This window comes from Amyelois transitella, chromosome 21 (genome assembly GCF_032362555.1).
Source record: "Amyelois transitella isolate CPQ chromosome 21, ilAmyTran1.1, whole genome shotgun sequence".
Classification (NCBI taxonomy): domain Eukaryota; kingdom Metazoa; phylum Arthropoda; class Insecta; order Lepidoptera; family Pyralidae; genus Amyelois; species Amyelois transitella.
Window position 1 is genome coordinate 9,176,673 of NC_083524.1, and position 20,421 is coordinate 9,197,093.

Genomic DNA, 20,421 nt, shown 5'->3' on the forward strand with positions numbered 1-20,421 from the left:
TAGCCTGAGTGGACATAAACTGGTGTTAGACCGTTTGTACAGTGACATTGTAAAGTCCTTAAGTGAAGCGGCAAGTAAAACTAGTGAGAGATCTGAGGGGGGGAAAAGCAGCTACAAACATCTATGTGGTTGGAACAAACACGTTCACGAGGCTCACAGGGTGGCCAGGCTTAATTACAGACTGTGGTTGCTATACAATCGCCCTAGTTCAGGTAGAATATATGTACAGATGAAGGAGTCGCGTAAAATTTTTAAGAGCCGTCTACAATGGTGTCAAAAAAATCAAGATATACTTAAAATGAATGTCTTAGCTAAGTATAGAGCGGAAAAGCGGTTTGACAGATTTTGGAAAGCGACAAAAAGGCTTGATGTTAGGCCTGGCCTGCCCGCGAGTGTGGAGGGGGAAAGCGAGCCTATTAGTATTGCCAATATGTTTCGAAATCATTTTAGGGTTAGCTCACAGTTGGGGCCTTCGGCTCCCTCTTATGTTGAGCTTAGCGGACAGACTCCACTGATATGTATTTCGGCAAAACAGATTAAAATGGCGATAAATGGTATGAGTGGTGGAAAATCTCCTGGCCATGATGGCATCAGTGTGGAGCATTTGAAACATGCCGGTGCTCACTTGCCCAGGGTGCTCGCTCTCTTCTTTACAATGTGTATTAGCCACTCTTATCTTCCACATGAAATGTTGAAAACGGTTGTGATACCCATTGTGAAGAATAGGGCGGGTGACGTTTCGGTAAAGGGGAACTACCGCCCCATTTCGCTAGCAACAACCATTGCTAAGGTGTTTGACAGTGTGCTAAACTCGATTTTACAGAAGTTTGCTGATATTCACGATGCACAGTTTGGATTTCGTACCAAGCTGTCTACGGAAAGCGCAATTGTGAGTTTAAAGCACACTGTCAAATACTACACAAGTCGCAGGACGCAGGTGTATGGCTGTTTCCTTGACCTCTCGACGGCTTTTGACCTTGTGTCATACAACAAGCTCTGGAGTAAGCTGAGTGAGGGGGGTATGCCGGCGGAAATCATAAATATATTTAAATTTTGGTACGCCAATCAATCTAATGTTGTGAAGTGGGCGGGTGCATTTTCAGAGCCATATGTGTTGGAGAGCGGGGTGAGACAGGGTGGTTTAACGTCTCCCACGCTCTTTAATATATACATCAACGATCTCATCGTTGAGCTGAGCAGCATGCGTGTCGGATGTCGGTTGGATGGCGTTAATCTAAATAATATTAGTTACGCCGATGACATGGTGCTGCTTAGTCCGACGGTGGGGGGGATAAACACCCTGCTTGAAGTGTGTCAGACCTATGCCGCCAATCATGGGCTGATTTATAATGTCAGGAAAACCGAGTATATGGTCTTTGAGGCCCCCGGTAACCGCCCCAATGTCACATTGAGTATCACTCTCGGTGGAGTTGAAATAAAACGCGTGACAAAATTCAAATACCTGGGACACATTGTTACTGAGGACCTTAAAGATGATGAGGACATTGATAGAGAACGCAGGGCGCTAGCGGTGAGGGGGAATATGCTGATCCGCAGATTCTCTCGTTGTACTGAAGATGTCAAGATCACGCTGTTCAAATCATACTGTCAGAATATGTACACGGGAAGTCTGTGGGTGGGCTGTACCCAAAAGGCGATGGACGCACTGCGTGTTCTATACAATAACGTTTTCAGGATGATGCTGGGATTGCCTCGTTTCTGTAGCGCCTCAGGTATGTTCGCGGAATACCAAGTCGATAGCTTTGCGGCTATTATGCGCAAGAAGACCTCGTCGCTAATTTTTAGAATACGGGACAGTCCCAATAGCATTTTGAAGACGTTGGCAGACAGGTTCTCCTCTCCGTTGTGGGCTGTTTTTGTGAGGAGGGTGATCTGTGAAAGAAATGAGCCGATCTGATCACTCTCCATTTTATTTTATTTTATTTTATATTTTATTTTATTTTATTTTATTTTATTTTATTTTTTATGTTTTAGTATTTCTTATCGTGCCATGTTACTAACAAATCTAGACTAAGTTTACTAACATTGATATGGATCCGTGGCTATCTGAAATAAACAATTTTTATTTTATTTTTATTTTTAAGTATTTTCTATAATGATACCAAAGAATACTTAAAGAAGCAATAATTGCCCACGATCAGAATCAGATTTTCTTTTTTCTGACCTGACCCTCTCAACACATGTATCAATGAAAAAAAATGTTTGTAGCAAAAAATACTTAGCGCTACTATATGTTTTAATAAAACTTGGCGCTTTTTTATTGCAATCAGTATCAGCAGCATATCAGAATTTCTTGCCAACGTTGCAATTACTGGCAACCCTGGTCTAGTCCAGTGGAGTGTGAAGTTTTAACGACATGTAGCCGTGCGGTGCATAATCTGTATTTAGTGAGACAGGACGGCACAGTTGCCGACTTGAAACTAGGGTGCTATGTTAGATATGTTTAATTTTTGTCAAAGTTCAAAAATATATATTTATGTATTTGGAATACCTACAACCGTTAAAAAAATAACGGTGTGTATATGAAACAAATGGTCAATTACAGGTCCTTACATGTATATTATATACTGAATGTATTGTACATGATATATTTAGTTTAAGGCCAATTAACAGTTCCCATCGGTAAAAAAATCAAAAAAGTACGTCGAAAAGTCAACTGCTAATTTATAAAATATCAAGTAAGAATTATCCTATATCTCCTAAAAGCTTGCCCGGTAAGGAATACATGATAAGTGTGAATTCCGCTATGCTTAAAACCACATGGCCAAGACCATATTTATATGCATGGCCAATCTATTCAGTCTTAAAATTATTTTTCCGTAATATATGCAATGCACAGTTTTCGCTATCAAGGCGCCACTTCTACTAATAGTATGATAATGCATTCATGAGGCCCGCCGTCGCCCACGGCAATAAAATGAACGAGAGACGGCAGATTAAGTAATCGATTTCAAATTAAAGTAGTTAAATTGATTATAAATTTAATCTTCACATGCATATCTCTTATCTTTCGCATTCCCAGTTACAACCTCCATCATACTGCTTCGGGGCTTGGGGTCTGCTTTCAACATACATCATACACGTCACGTTTTTATTCCTTACGGAGAAGACACGACGGCCACGTTAAATATTGCTGGTGGGGTTAAGATTCAGAAATAGTGACTGTTTTCTAGTCCATTATTGGCTAACTTTTAAAACTCAATTGAATAAGATTTGAGAAGAAAAACGTTGTCGATAAAAAAATATGACGTTTTATTTATAAAAGATTCCCATTTTTATTCAATTTTTCCTTTGCTGTAATCCCTCCGGTGCACTCCACAAAGATCCCCGACTACGCATTAAAACGATTTTCTCTCAATGAATAATTTTGACGACTTTATCAGCGGTTTCCCTTCTTTAGATTTTCTTTTGATGTAATGCCAGCTATCTTAACTTAATATCGGTGAATTTATTTTGTTGTATGTTCACTCTTTATCTACTGAACCAATCATTGAAATTTTACGTTTATTTAATTAATAAAATCTGTGGTTACATACATAAATAATGTCTATTCGCTCTTGCCTTAAAAATCGCCAAGTTGTATGTATCGGGGAAGAGAGATGCGGGGAGGGAATTCCAAATCATAGCCGTTCGCATAATGAAGGTTTTCATAAATACCAATGTATACAGCCTTGGCCAAAAGTCTTAGGCACCCCCAACTTTTATTAAAATAATGAAGTAAAACTACTTTTATTTTCTATATTTATTTATTTCTTAAAAATTAGGTTAATATAAACAAGAAAAGCTTATAATCTAGTAGGTCCACCTTTAGACTTTATTACAGCACTGATTCGAGCCGGCATGCTGCGTACTAACTTTGTACACTCATTCCTAGAAATACTGTTCCATTCTTGAACTAATGCATTTTTAATGCAGTTTTTGATGAAATACTATGCTCCTTGATCCTCTGCTTTAAAATACCCCAAAGATGCTCAATTGGGTTGAGGTCTGGAGGCTGCGCCGGCCAATCCAATACCTCAATATTTTTTTCAAGAAACCAGCGCATCACAGTCCCTGACTTATGACACGGTGCGTTGTCTTGCTGAAAAATGACAGCGTCTAGGTTGGTGTCACCGTAAATGCTTGTTAGCGATGGCATTAGAGACGTTTCGAGTACTTGGATGCACTTTTCACTGTTCATACGACATTCGCAAACAAACATTTCACCAACGCCATCGGCAGCCATGCAGCCCCAGATCATAATGCTACCTCCGCCGTGCTTGCCAGTAGGTACAACGCAATCTGCATGGTATTCTGCGCCCATACGTCGCCTCACAAAGGTCACACCCGGTGTCCCAAAAACCTAGCTGAGGAAAAAACAACACCAATTAGGAAATTGATTATAATTTGTATTATAAGAGTGGAACTAAAAAGGAAACGTTCTTAATTATAAGAAAACTACTAGAATTGACTCACCTTAAAGTTAGATTCATCAGACCACACCACATTAGCCCAATTTTCCTCTGTGAAATGTTGGTACTGTAAAGCTATTCTAGGTGCTTCTTTTAATTAGTTTCTGACAGCCTAGGCTTCTTCCTGGCTTTGCACCCTTTTAGGCCTGCTTCCCCGAGTCTTCTTCTGTCGGTTCGCAAACTTATTGACTTTCCAGCTTCATCTGACAAGGCAGCAGCAAGCGCAGATGAAGTTTTCATCCTATTTTTCAGTGACTCTCGAACCAATTTTCTACCTTCGCGTTCCGTAGTCACACGTTTTCGGCCTGCTCGTGGTTTGTCGTCGTGGGTACCGGTCTCAGTAAACCGTTTGATGGCAGACTGTACAGCGCAACGCGAACATTTCACCAACTTGGCGATTTCTTTCTGGGATCGCCCTTGTTCGTGTAAAAGTTCAATTTTCACTCGATTTTCAATAGTAATTTTACTTTTTTTGGGCATTTTAGAATTAATATGATGTCAATTTGTCGCTCAAAAAAAAATGACAGCTCGTTTACTAGTTGAAGTCTAGAACACAACTGGTCATATAATCACTGATGAGATTACAAAAAACTGAAATCTTTTGTTTTCGGTGACCAGGGTTTTTCATGACCTCAAAATATGCCACCTACTGTGCCAGGTAACGTTTTATGACCCTGACAATACATTAAAGATAAGTATTTATTCATTGTTTCAATAGTAAACATGCATTGTGTATTTTTAAGGGGTGCCTAAAACTTTTGGCCAAGGCTGTACATGGCTCAGAAGATACCTAGGTCACCTACTATACACCAATCAAAGCGAGGATCTTCTGTACCTACCGTACCGAGGAAATGTAATATTGCGAAATCTCCTATAGCCCCCAAACCCTAATGCGCTTTTTTATCGAGCCCTAACAATGTGAGTGCCATTAAATGGCCACACACAACGGCCCGAACCTTTGAGCACGACAAAGTCCTGACAAATGCCCTTGGGATCCTGTGGGATCATTGTGCCGACTAAAGGATAAGGGTTGAATAGGGCGCGGTCGTAAACAATCTTTCTTATATTGAAAACGCTTTAAAAATAAAATCAGTGTTTGAAAATAGTGTAAATTAACACAGATCAAGCACTCCTTTATCTAACAAGGTAGACAGAGCCTATAGTATTAAGACCCAAATACTGGAAGGTCACACTTCGCCGAATTACTTATGATGAAATTGAGATTCGAAGATAGTGACAGATGTCAGTTCCGTCACTTATCATTTCAGCTTAACGTATTTTTCGATTACGTGACCTAACACTGTAGTAAGTAAAAACCTAAAACCAATCACGAAATAGGTATAAAGTATGAATAATACAGAATTCCAAAACATTACAGGAACAATTAAATAAATAACGAGTTTCCAGTCATACGGATATCCGTTTTTTCCCGATTGCCCGTAAATTCCGAACGAAAGTTAAAAACGGAATGAACCACTTTTTTTAAAGTTCTTTTCTGTATTTTTCTTTGGCACGATGTAATTTCAACGTTATTGTTTTAGTAATGGGGTTGATATTGGCTCGACTTGGCGGCGTTGAGCAAGTGGTCTTAAGGCCAGGGTATTCCTCTCCACTGGAGGACGCCACCTACTAGTTCGAAATGGGTAGAAAAAGCATCGTTTCGAAGACTGTATTTTTACAAGGTAGGTAATAAAGAAAATTGTGATTTCAGCCTGATTTCAGTTTAACTTTTTATTTATCTAATAGTTTAGGTAGGTACATAAAGTAAGCATTATCTAAACTCACTAACACTACTCATAATATAAAACTTTAATCACTTGCCGTGTGGTTCCCGGCACAAATACAAAAAAGAATAGGACCACTCTATCTCTTTCCCATGGATGTCGTAAAAGGCGACTAAGGGATAGGCTTACAAACTTGGGATTCTTTTTTAGGCGATGGGCTAGCAACCTGTCACTATTTGAATCTCAATTCTATTATTAAACCAAATAGCTAAACGTGGCCATTCAGTCTTTTCAAGACTGTTGGCTCTGTCTACTCCGCAAGGGATATAGACGTGACCATATATATATGTATGTACGTATTAAAGCACTTTATAAGAAAGAAACAACTTAAACAATCCTCTTAAACAACGGAAAAGTAGCAAAGGATTACCAGGAGAACAGAGTTAACCAAGAGCTAGTAAACTGTAAACACTTGGCGGTTTATGGCCCCTACATTTCACCACACGCTCTATCGTTTTGGAGCACATTACTAGAGCATTTGTAAGCAAGAGCTAGTAAACTATAAACAACTAGCAATTCATGACATCTCCATTTCACCAGTTGCTCAATAATTTTGAAGACTTAGATAAACTCAAAACAATAATTCATAAAAAACAAGAGTACCAGGAGAGCAGAGAAAAACTGGCGCTAGAAAATGTAAACAACTGGCGATTCACGGCACTTCCACTTCACGCGGTAAGCTGAATCATTTAGTAGCTGACCGGTGGAGAATGAATGCTACGTCCGGGTGTTAATAAATATCAGGCGAATGCACTACTTTATTGTAAATGTAAATATAGGAGTAGGTATAATGGAAATAGAAAATGAAACTTATAAACATCAACTCACAAATATTTTTTTGATAAAAAACTGCGTGAAACATGCCAAGAAAAGGTGTCATGCTTAAGAGAAAACAAACACTCTTCTCATAATTCGAGTCGTATAACCAGAAGTTGGTGGATGTATAGGTGTTGGTGGTATAGTGTAAAAAAATATATTTAACTACAATTTCAGCTGAGCGTGTGACGACTTTGTGCTAAGTATTAGCGGTTATTGCTTTCATTTTAACTATAATTATTTACCTTATTTGTCTTCTACACCCACAAATAAAAAGTTAATTATCTATGCCGGAAATCTGTTTTGGTCAAATTTCTCTATATTTTTTATACCACTGGCATATTTTCCTTCCAAACTCATAACACTTCTTATTGCATTAATGGTTAAAAGCTGTTTAATAGCTTATACCAACTGTGGTTGTTTAGAATTAAAAAGTTAGTCGCAGTACGCAGGGCTACTTCCGCGACGGCGCTCGCTTCGCCAAGTTAATCGTAAAACAATCATTTGCTTTTAACTTAAGAGAGTATTGTTGTTTATGATTTAGCTTCATTTGAGTAATTAAATAAAAATATTTTAATCAAATTGAGCTCACTTGACTTAAAAAGCCGGGAGGCCTCGCAAAATTGACAATTTTTTTTAAGTTACGTTGTTTTGTGTAGAGTGGCACTTACTTGAAAACAATAAGATAATAATTTGTTTAACAAAAGTATATAATTTAATTAGGTTATTTGTATACAATTTTTTTTTTCTTTTTTCTGTGCCTAGTCTTATAAAAATAAATAAAAGCGCACTACTCTCCAACAGTTCCTCGTCATTTCTTCACTTGAACGCGATTCCGCAGCAGTAAATCAAGTTCAATTGGCGATCGACGAGTGCAAAGCAATTACAGGCGAATCGTCGCCACACTGCTAGCGACTAAGCGAAGTTATTAGAGAACCAAATTCTTATAAAGTTTTCGTTTAAACATTTCAGTTTTCGTTTATTCAGTATTTCTTTTAAGATGCCACATCTTGTTTAGTTCAGTCTGAACCATTCAAGCTGAGGACATTATATGGAAATAAAACCAGTTCAAATCAACGAGATGAAGAACGACTTAAGAAATTAATTACTGTTAATCAAAGCTGCTATAGCTCACATAACGCGATGGCACTTTGTTTCACTCGAATTTGTAAGAAACACATAAAAGCGTAAGCGATCGAAACAAACCTGGGGTAACTGCCATACAAATCCGCGTATATCTACTTTGTCCCAATTCTTATAGCTCCTCCGACAAAATCTGCCTATGTTCTTGCTTTCTTATCGCTCCTTACATATATAATGTATACACATAAAATCCCGTCTTTTTTACTTTCGCAGGGCATGGTTAATTTTTCAAAAAGTGACAATTTTTCTAACTCCTCGCAAAAAAAAAGGATTCTAAGTTTGTTAGCAATCACTCCGGCCCTCGCAGATATTTACGCCATCGGTCGAGCCCCAGCTTTACGCTGCCAATTACTTCAGTTGCCATAACGAAGAGTTCTACCTCAATGGAACCCCGGTCTGATAATAAATACTCGATAATCTCTTACTTCAAAGTTAATTGTTAACGACACGTAGTCCACTAATACAGTTAATTAAGATAAAGTTTATTTTTTTACTTCGTCCATATCCACATACATACACACATAAAATCACGCCTCTTTCCCGGAGGGGTAGGCAGAGACTACATCCTTCCACTTGCCACGATCTCTGCATACTTCCTTCGCTTCATCCACATTCATAACTCATTCAACATGACCTGAACCTTTGCCAGGACGTCCTTAATTTGATCAAGATACGTTCGTCTAGGCACCACTCCGACCATTCCCTCCACACACTTCTTGTATATCTGCTTAGTCAACCTGCTTTCATTCATCCTCTCCACATGATTTTATAATTGTCAAATCTTTTGGTTACACAACATTGGTTGGCGTCAAATAAATTAATTTAAACTAAGTTTACTGCCGCTTCCAAGGCGTCAGTGTAGAAGAAGCGGTAACAAACTGCACTGCAGAATTTTCTTCAAAAACGTCAACTTTACAAATATCCAAACTAAGAATAGAATGTGGAAGAGAGAATACATTTTTCAGATTAATTTATTCATACGAGATTTTAATAATAATAATTAATTAATATTAATAAATGGATTACCAATTTTAAATAGATTTATGTACATACTGACTTTTGATTTAGGTTCAAATCAATTTCTTTCTCCATACCAAAAATCCGACAAAATTGGGAGTAATCCCTGTTCCCGTAAGAATAGTCAGTAAAAGTAGCCAACGTTGAATCTTGTAAAACTGGTTTTAACCGAATGAAGAGGCAAACACCCTTCCGCAACACTACATATACAATCCCTCTATTTTCTGTGCATGTAAATATGCACCAATCTCGGCATATAGTAGCCGAATTTTGTTCCTGTTTAAAATGTTGGATATGTCTATAATTGCTACCCGTGCAAAGCCGGGACGAGTCGCTAGTTAACAATATTTAGTACAGCTCTCTTGTAAAATATGAATCGGAATTTAATACTGATCTTGTTTCACAAAAGATCTTCATTTCGCGTCCTCCAGAGTGCGGGCTGAGGCGGAAACCTTTCAATTAATTGTGATGAGAAACAGCGATCGGTTTTGAATTGATATTGTTATCAGTCTGATTGAACGGTTCTTTGGAATTTTGATAGAAGTTAGACAATATCTGTGTGCCAATGTTACCTGGTATGTCGTAGAGATCCATAATAATTCTTCGGTAAAATAATCTTTTTTATCATAACGTATTATTTACTTTAGCTACGAGTATATTTTATGAAACTAAATTTGTGCAATGAATTTCCGTAGCCTTACCCAAGTCCACTAAAATAATACAAAAATTAAAGAAACTTTGAAATCTAAGAAATTTTTGGAGAATTTAACCAACAATGGGCAAAAAAACAATAAAAATGTAATGAAATGATTTGAATAATTATCTTTGATCTCAAAAGTTTATATGAATGATATTATTTTGAACATTGCAACCACCCCACATTCACAATTACATTTCAGCGCGTCTAAGCGCTATCTTTCCGCGCGGGCGCACTCCGAAGAAATATGATTCAGTAAATCTCCCGCCGCTGTCTCCGTTCCTGGTGAATATTTAAAAATATATTAATTTTAATATGAATATGATATTTCATTCAGGACGAATTGAGTATTGTTAATTGAAGAGCTTGCACGAAGAGAGTTATGAATGTGAATGTAAGGAAGCGTGTAGTGTTTACCTACCCGAAGGAAAGAATTGAATTTATGTACTATGTATGAATGCATGTTCATCTTTCTCTCCATCTATCCACATTATCACGTCTGTATGCCTTGCGGGTAAGCAGACCCAGCAATCATGACAGACTGACAGGCCACGTTCAGCTGTTCAGCCTAATAATAGAATTGAGACTCAAATAGTGGCAGGTTGCTAGCCCATCGTCTATAAGAAGAATCACAAGTTTATAAGTCTATCCCTTAGTCCCTTTTACGAAATCGACCTATTCACATTGTCATCTTTCTCTGTCATAAAATATTTACTTAATTGCATTTTGGTTACAATGCTTTGAATGCTTTTATTTTAATTTTAACCTTATTATACAAAGATCTATCAAATTCACTTACGTAGTTCTTTTTCGTATTGAAATTATGCAACTTAGGCATCTGCTTAATTAACATTACAGGGAAACGAAACCGTATACAATAGATCAAAATATAAAAGAAATCTACTTCTCATTACTACACCTTTTTCCTTTAACCAAACTTAAAGCTTTACGTGGGCCGTTCACTGTTTTCAATTTAGTTTGTTTGTTTGTAATATCTTTTTTTATAGAAATTTACATAGCTTTTCAATTTTATTTATTACTGTTGCATCTCGTGCTGTAATGAAACTAAAACATAAAACCTTAAAGCGAAACGTGAAACTTTATTAAAACTTTGCAAGCAGCCGTCGGCCTCAATTATTTAAGCTTCGCAACGGGGTCATTGACCTCTCTCTCAGCAAACGCTGAGTAAGGATATTTTCGTCGGTCGCCGTTAAATATAACCAACTGAATATAGATAATAACATAACGTTCAGTGAACAAGAAATGAACATTAAGAAAGGGAATATTTTGCAGAGTTATTCAAAAGACAAAAATAAATCTCATTCATAATTTCATCTTGTAGTATAAATGGTGTGCTACATAGTATAGGTATGATACAACTTTCCTTTATCAGGTAAGTTTCAATTTGGTATACTTAATGTACTATAAATATTTCCTTTATATTTTTAAGTGGACCTATGTTACTGCAATACGAAGATTCAAGATTGGATTTAGGTAGCTCTACGCTAAAAGCCAAAAACTCGTGTGTCATGAATATGAAAAAAAAAACTAAATAGAACATTAATAAATTTCATTCATGCTAATATTTTAAAGAATACAGATTTTTTGGTCTGCAACAAATAAACTCAAAAACTAGAGACAGAGAATACCTTTAAAATTAACACACAACTTTTTTGTCAATACCTACGGGAGCGAAGTCACGCGTAAATAGTAAATAGGATGTGTCGAATAAAGCTACGAGTTACGACAGCGCTAGTTCGTAGCGTCGCCTACGCCGTAGCGCCGTAGACGATAATCCGGAGCGGCGTAGCACCCGCCGGAAAATGCAATCTGCTGGGAATTAGAGGTGACATAGAGCTAATATTCTAATAGACTTCACGCTGTTTATCGAAAGGAATTTTTGTCACGATTTTTGTCGTTAAAAAAAAATCTAAAAAGAAAAGAAAACGTTTTGAAAATTTTTCAAAAAAGTGTTAGGCATTACTTTTTAATTTTTTTAAAAGTTGTTCATATTATGAAGGTCATGGGAAAAACTTTGTTAAAATTAAGATAATTTTTTTAACCAATAGCAACCTGTCACTTTTTCACACATCTAAACTTGGCCGTCTACTCCTGTCCAAAAAAATACGCGTGTACGTCTAAAGTTTTAAGATCCATTTCACATTTTTTAACGACGCAGAGCTCATTTGAAATAATTCATTTTATCTAAAACAAAACTAATATTATAAATGTTCTTCATGAAATTATTAAATATCATTACAAGCAATTTAATGGACTATTACAAATGGGTTTATGTTGTAGTTTTCATTAGCTATATTTGTCCTCTATTTCTATATACATCTAGGAGATTAAAATTAACTGCAGGTTTAGGCGGGCCACACACGAAGTTATAATGACAATGAATGGGGCTTTACATGCTAATTGTATTTTAAGGCTGCATGAGGTTGAGTTATTTGTTTGCCTGTTATTTTAAACTGGAGCTAAAAGCTGTTGTTTTTATGCAAATGTTTAAAATCAGAAGACTTAATTTTTTATTATGATTTTAAGGTCTAACTATAATTTAACATAAATACATTGCGCCGCTTTCAGAGGTTACATATTTATAAAAATAGCAATAACTTAAAATACATTTAATTAATGTTAACAAAACTTTATCGCTATACGCCTCGACACACTAACAAACAAAGATACTCACAAACATTCGCATTCATAAATATTTAATTGAATTATAATGAAATAAACTTATCCATTAAACAGTGGTGTAACAACCCGTAAATACATACATACAAATAATAACGTCTAAATCCCTTGTGAAGTAGACAAAGGCCTATTCAGCTATATGGCTCAAAGATGGAATCGAGATTCAAATAGTATTCTAACCAAAAGCCCAAAAGAGAATCCCATGTTTATAATAGCCTTTTACGACATCCATGGGGAAAATATGAAGTGATCCTATATTAATGTGTCGGGAACCACATGGCATTACATTAAATGTAATTAGTTGACAAAACTTAAAAGTTGTGAATTTATGAGTTCAACAAAGCCACCTCACATCCCCCCCACTCTCCCCCTCCCCTAGCGTCCCGGCTCGGCGGCTTAGCTTTTTGTTTCACTTACAAAGGACAACTTACGACGGCGGTCGGGAAGCTTTCATTTACAAATTGGCTCACTTCGAATAGAACTTTCGCGGTCGTTTTTAATTGTTTAAGCGTTAAAATATCTCTTTTCATCACAGATATAAATAACTACAAATACCTACTATTTAATAACCCTAAAAGTGAATCAAATTTCTTCAAAATTTTTTAATCAGATCGCGTAACTTAACATAATAAGCTTACTTTTATTTCCATACATACATAAAATCACGCCTTTTTCCCGGATAAGTAGCACGCAGAGACTACATCTTTTCACAAGCCACGTCTCTGCATACTTCTATCGCTTCATCCACATTCATAACTCTCTTCATGCAAGCTCGTCGGTTTCGAGTACTCTTGACTTTTTCTTTTCATTTCATTTCCAAATGACAAGTAGGTACCTAATATCACACAGCACAGTCGCCTCTCCAGCTCGTGACCTTCCATACGCTATGGTGTTTACCGAGGCGGCGCCGGCGTCCCTAACGAGCGATCGAACCCATACATTAAGCGATTTACGATGGATTTACGAGTTTGAACGGGCCCTTTTACACAAAACGTCACATCAAATGCTATACTTATACCTAAACTGTGTTAGTTATTGACAAGATCATAAAAAAGTTTACACTATAGAATTCGGATAATTTAATACTTTTAAAAGTGGTACATTACATACTGAATGTGTCGTCGCAACTGATGGTAATAAGGATACAACTCGACCAATAATTCGTATTGTTAGTTAATTAGTCGAGATTAAACACTTACACATCTATATCCCTTTTTTGAAAAGACTGATAGGCCACGTTCAGCTCTTTGGGATGGGCTTAATTTTAGAGATTGAAATAGTGACAGGTTTCTAGCCCATCGCCTACAAGTCATTGTATATGTATTTGTATTGAACCAAAAGCGGAATATGTATCATCAATGCAGCATTTCCTTCACACATTCGAATTTTTCAAATCACCCCTTATAAAAAAAAACAATTAATTTTTCAATTAACGATGACACAAGTTTCCGGGATTAAAGCTTAAGCCGTGGTTTCCTGCAGAGGTTCCCGAGGGCGAAAGGTCGCGTACATTAATCATTTGCATCTTTAATAAAGGGGGTAAAGGGGACGCAGTTATTAATTTTAGACGATCAGATTGGATCAAAGCTATAAATCGCTATAGAAATTGGAATAATATAAGAAAATAGAAAGGTATATTTTTTAATAATACCTACAAGTATTAAACGCGCACGTTAAGTCCTTTTATTTTATCTCGGACGTTTCGAATCATGTTATAATTATCCCATAAATATTATAATGCAACTGATTTAGTTGAGTGAGATTTTTACGCGTTTAGCGCGTAAGCTAGTGTACTATATGTATATTATAAATTTCAAAAAGCTTTCCAATGAAACCTGACGAAATACGCGATCGCAACGGTTCGCTGAATGTATTTAACATTTCTCTGATGTTAAGCTCGCAGCTCGACGCTTACAAAGAGAAGTTTCGGCGCCGAACACAATTACCGACATTTCTTATAGATGCCAAAGAGTTTGTATCTTCAGTTAGTAGTTAATTACAGAAATCTTGAATGCTGTTCTGGTAGCGAAGACAAAACATAGTGTGTGCCCGCGGCTTCCCTTCCTGTGTAAAAGGTTTAAAAACTCTTTTACTGTCGAAATCTCAATTCAATCTTTAAGCCATTTAGCTTCTCGTGGCCTTCGAGTTTTAGTTCTTAGTTTAAGAGTCTGCCCTGTAAGGAATCAAGCCGTGATATATGTATATTAAAGGTCTAGACGAATGAATCTAACTGATTCAGTTCAGAACACAAGCCGACGAGCTTTCATCAAAAGATGAGGGTGAGGTAATAGAAGTATGAAAGGATCGTGGCAAATGGAAAGGTATAGTCTCTGCCTTCTCATTGGGGAATGAAATATCAACACGATAGGTCAAACTATAATTCCACTTTTAAAACTAAATGAATTCGGAATCCATTGCCGCTAACGAACTGTATTGTCGAAATTAGTCGGCGATGTAAATTCAGCTGTAAACGCGAACTCCATAATCTGTTTATGCTAATAATTTCTCTGTTTTTGTAGCGCCGGGCGCGCTCTATGAGTTGAATGGAATAATATTATTACTCTGTTGGCCTTTCAAAACCATGGACTATAAAATTATTTACACGCTTGCTAATTTAGTGTTGAATTTTGTTAATTAAATTTTATTAGTAGAACAAGCTGTGCTTCTGCGAAATATGTTTTATTCAAGTAAATTGGATATTCTTTGTAGCAATTATATCAGAAATTAAATAAAGGAGCTTAATATTCTATGAAACATTTTATGCTTAATGAAAATCTAAGTAACTTAGGCCTGTAACACAAGGTTATAACATCATATTATAAGAGACCAGATCATTCGATCAACTCTCAGCTGATACACACACACATACATGCCTTTATTCATTATTAAACTTTATGAGAAAAATAATGTATAACAGAAATACTTAAGCAAGGAAAAGGAAGGCAGGGAGGCATTTTCGCCAGTTGAAACTTTAAACCGAACTGAGATTGTTATCTGATACTGGTAAATAAAAAGTCCAAAATAAAAAATTGTACTGTAAGACAATTGTACTCAGAAGAGGCGCTGCTGAGTTGGATGGCTTACTTAATTAGGTACAGAATTGAGATTCATAGACAGCTTGACGCTTTCACTATTTAATCTTTTATTCAATCGGACCGTCTATAGGCCAGCTTTGCTTCAACGTAAAATTTGCATCGGGCGATCCTATCGACCACAGAATCTCATTAGCGGGTCGATCTCACGGCGATTACCATAACTTTACCAATAATATGGATTGAAAGTAGTCACCTGATATAATTCAATTTACTCTTTTTATGCTATTTTAACGGTGTCTGGCTCAGCAACGTTACTTACAAAACTTAAATCATTGTTCCGTTAGGATTAAGATGAAAAAATGTGTAAAAAATTGTAAAATTATTGGCACAAACTTTAGCACAATCGACAATGTAATCGATATACATTCAAACATACTTTAAATCTTTGTGTGGAAAGCAGGGAATTATTCCACTTGCCCGATTCCAATCGTAAATTTCATTCGCTTCATCCATCTTCTTACCACGTCTCATTGCAGCTCGTTGGTTAAGAGTACTCTTGACCTTACCTTTCACCAACGATGTTCTTTAACCTTTAATATATTTTTAATGGTATAAAAAATCTAAATTATCACTTAACGTGTTCTTATTCTGTTTCGAATAATAATTAATCTCCTCTATAATCCTCTTGTGAAGTCACGACAACTTGACATTTTGCAAACGACGCCTAAACATTTACAATTTTTTCGTACTCCTCAAACTTAACCTTAGTCGGCGGGAATAGGGCTTATTTTCCAGGGTTAGGGATAAAATGTGACATAGTAGGGAGAGTTAGAAAGGCGAAAGTTGAAGACAGCTCGGTGACATTCGTTCTGGACAAGCGGGGACTATCTGCAAATTCCCTGATGTCCTTAAGACCTTTCTAACGTCTGTTTTTTATTGCTTTTTCGTGGGTAATCTCACGTGTTACCTATAAAATTAAGTTTACTATGCTCTTGTGTAAAACATACATATGAACATATCTATTACCTGTAGTCACGATTATAGCACTTGCGGACCTACAGTCTTGAAAAGACTGGAAGGCCACATTCAGCTGTTTATGATGAAATTAAGATTCAAATAGTGACAGTTTGCTAGCCCATACATCGCCAACAAGAAAATGTGTAAAAATAATTCTAAACACATAAAACGGGTTGATAAATTTGTATGAATGGGACAATTTCGGAACTCTACTCGTACGTCTTCCACAATATAGAGGTAGAATAGAACATCATGATGAAATGATATTGAAGAAAAATAAGTTTATTTTATAGTTAATTAATTTGCGAAAAAATAGTGAAAAAACGTTTCTCTTTGGAACGTTGCTTATAACAATAGATTTTATACTTCACAATCTTGAGAACTTTACAATCGTTAAAGGTTAAAACGGGAGTGATTTCCTTTAAATTATATGTGTTCAGGCAAAGCTACAATTGTTATTTATATAAGGCTTAAGTTTTTATTCGATAACACAGAGTATCAGGAGCCCATAGGCGTCGATGAGTATGGACTATGGACGCTAATATTTATCCGATCCCAGCAGGGGCGTTGTGTGTGCACAGACGATTATGTAGAAAAAAATATCCACAGAACAAAACCGCGGGCAAAAGTTAATTTAGTTATAAGTTTGAAAAGGTTAAATTCAATTTAATAACAACCGAGTACCAGGAGCCCATAGGCGTCGAGGAGTATGAAAGCTAATATTTATCCGATCCTTGCAGAGGCGTCGTGTGTGCACATGCCATTATGTAGAGAGCATATCCACACACACTAAGCGGTGTGTACACTGACAGTTGACACCGGAAAATTGGTCTTGAGTGTTTGTCTAATATCAGAATGGGTTTTGTTATTTTTAATATTAGCAAGGGAAGGACAATGTTTAAGAGATTAAGGGCTGAACTCATAGAAACCTGATCAATATAACGAACAAACTTCAAAATAATGAAGATGGCTGATAAGACACCTATTATTACATAACTACTTTTTCACTTTCCTCTTATTCTATTGTCTTGAAAAAATAAACATTAATTATCTTTTAAATTCGCGGCCATACCTTAAAACGGCTTTTCATTATCCTTGACTTTTAATGCTCATTACTGACGAATAACCACGCTATACTGTTCAAGAAGTATTTAAAAAACAGGTACATTTACGAATGTAAGGTTTATGTGTGTGTGCAGGGAATGGTCGGAGTGGGCAGGCCTAGAAGAACGTCTCTCTTGATCAAATTAAGTAAGTCCTGGCAAGGGATCTGGTCAAGAGTACCCGAATCCACGAAGCCGAAAGCATGACGAGTTATGAATGTGGATACGAGCGAAAAAAGTATGCAGAGATCGTGGCAAGTGGATAAATGTAGACTCTGCCTACCCCTCCGGGTAAAAAGCGTGATTTTATATATGTATGTATTTATGTAAGGTTTATACTCGTAGGGTTTTTGAAAAATCGCTTTGAGTTTATATACTACTCTGTCAAGAAAGTAGCAGGAAAAGATCAATAATACACAAACTGTTTGTTATTCATCCAAATTTATTTTATCACCTTCAAAATATGCTCCTTTAGGAACGATACACTTACGCCAACGAATAATCCAATCATCAAAACATTTTTTAAACGCTGTTTCCGGAATTGAGGTCAGTTCTCGCCGCGAATTCTCTTTTATGTCTTCTACCGATTGAAAACGGGTGCCACGAAGTGGTAATTTGAGTTTAGGAAAAAGAAAAAAGTCGACTGGAGCCATATCTGGTGAATATGGTGGTTGCTCGATGGTATTTGTTGAGTGTTTGGTTAAAAATTCGTTCACAATGATGGTCTTGTGCGAGGTGCATTATCATGGTGCAAAATCCAAGAATTTTCTTTCCACAAATCTGGCGTTTTTCGTCGGATTTGCTCTCTTAAACGCCGCATAACACTCAAATAATATTCCTTATTTACCGTTTGACCTTCCGGCAAGAATTCCGAGTGCACAACACCGCGATAGTCAAAGAAAACAGTCAACATGACTTTGACTTTTGAACGACTTTGGCGTGGTTTTTTCGGTTTCGGTTCAGTTGGAAGGCGCCACTCCGAAGCTTGTTGACTAGTTTGCATGTCAAACTCGTAAACCCACGTCTCGTCACCAGTAACAATGCGTTTCATGAATGTTGGGTCGGAATTGACTCGTTCTAGCATGTCCTCAGCGACTCTCATGCGATTGAGTTTTTGAAAAAAATTCAGGTCTTTTGGGACTAGCCGAGCGGCAACATGTTTCATACCCAAATTATTAGTTAAAATGGTACGGATGGACTCGTGAGATACAGAAAGTTCGGTGGCTATCTCTCTCAAAGTTGAATGAGGATTTTCAGTCACTATTTCCTTCACTTTTGCGATGTTAACTTCAGTTGCAGACGTTGATGGCCTACCAGAGCGAGGCAAATCTTCCATCACATCTCGACCGCTTTTGAACGCTTTGTACCACTCATAAGCACGAGTTTTTGATAAAGTCGATTCACCGTAAGCCTTCTGTAACATTTTCAGTGACTCCGAACACGATATTCCATTGGCAATGCAAAATTTAAGACAAACTCTTTGTTCGATGTTTTTATCCATTATGAAATTAGCAATACACACTAGATATGATATAACTAAAAATAGCACTGTATTTAATGTAAACAACAGATGCAACTCAAACTCCGCGCCAAAATGGAAAACAGTTGTGCCAATCTAACAACAACAAAAAAAACAAAAATTTGAATTTGGAACCATAAATAAATAATCCATTCCCGATACTTTTCTGACTGAATGTAGTTCGAAAAACTAGAAGTACTTAATCATTTCAATACATTCAGAACCCTTTCAGACTTTATAAAGGCTTTTCGAGATATTAATGGAAAAGTTGAGTATCGCAATAAATAACACGCGAACGACGTCGATTCCCGACAATTATTCAGGACCATTCGGCGACTTCTGGAACAATGATGGAATCGTAACAAAGCTATAAAAAAAGAAAATAAAAATATGAATGAATGAATTAAATTTTCTTCGTCACATACTTTTTCTCGTAGCTACGCGTCAATGGGAATTTCTAGTAAAAGGGCCGATAAGTTAAATGAATTTTATGGCCTATTAATGAGAAAAAAGAATATTTTTGATACAAAGTAGTAATAGCTTTAGAGAAAAGAAAAATATTTTGTGCCAGATGATTCTGTTTCATGCAAATTTCACCTCTTCATGCAAGCTGGTCGGTTTAGGCACCTCTAACCACAACGTCCCCTATTTGACCAAAATACGTGTTCCCCTCCACACTCTCCTTGTATATCTGCTCAGTCAACCTGCTATCATCCATCCTCTCCACATGACAAAACCACTGAAGCATTCCGTTTTTCATTTCTGTCACTATCACTTTCACGTCACAATTTCTTATCATACTGTTTCTTAACCTGTCACTTAATTTTACCCAAATCATACTCCCTTACGCTCTCGTTTCGCGCTTATTAAGCTTTCATGTATTTTGTGCCACAAAAAAAAGCGTAATGTGTTGCAAATGCTGCAATACAAATGCTTTTTTTTACATTTTTTCTTCGCTACAATTAAAAATACCCAAACATACTTCAGGCCACAACCCTGTAGCGGCAGCCCTGGGCATCCGAGGCCAGTAATCGCAAAAACAATCCGGAGCCCGGGAGGACGGTAGCTTTAATTAAAATGCTTTCTACCCTCAAATTACAGATAAGCAGTTTTGTGCC

The 20,421-nt window shown here is 36.8% G+C and overlaps 1 protein-coding gene across 5 annotated transcripts in view; it reads right to left on the bottom strand.

The window, feature by feature from the left end:
• The window catches only part of LOC106140510 (neurobeachin), a 457,176-nt gene that overhangs the window by 394,030 nt on the left and 42,725 nt on the right, over positions 1 to 20,421 (bottom strand). The gene's annotated exons all lie outside the window — the stretch shown is intronic.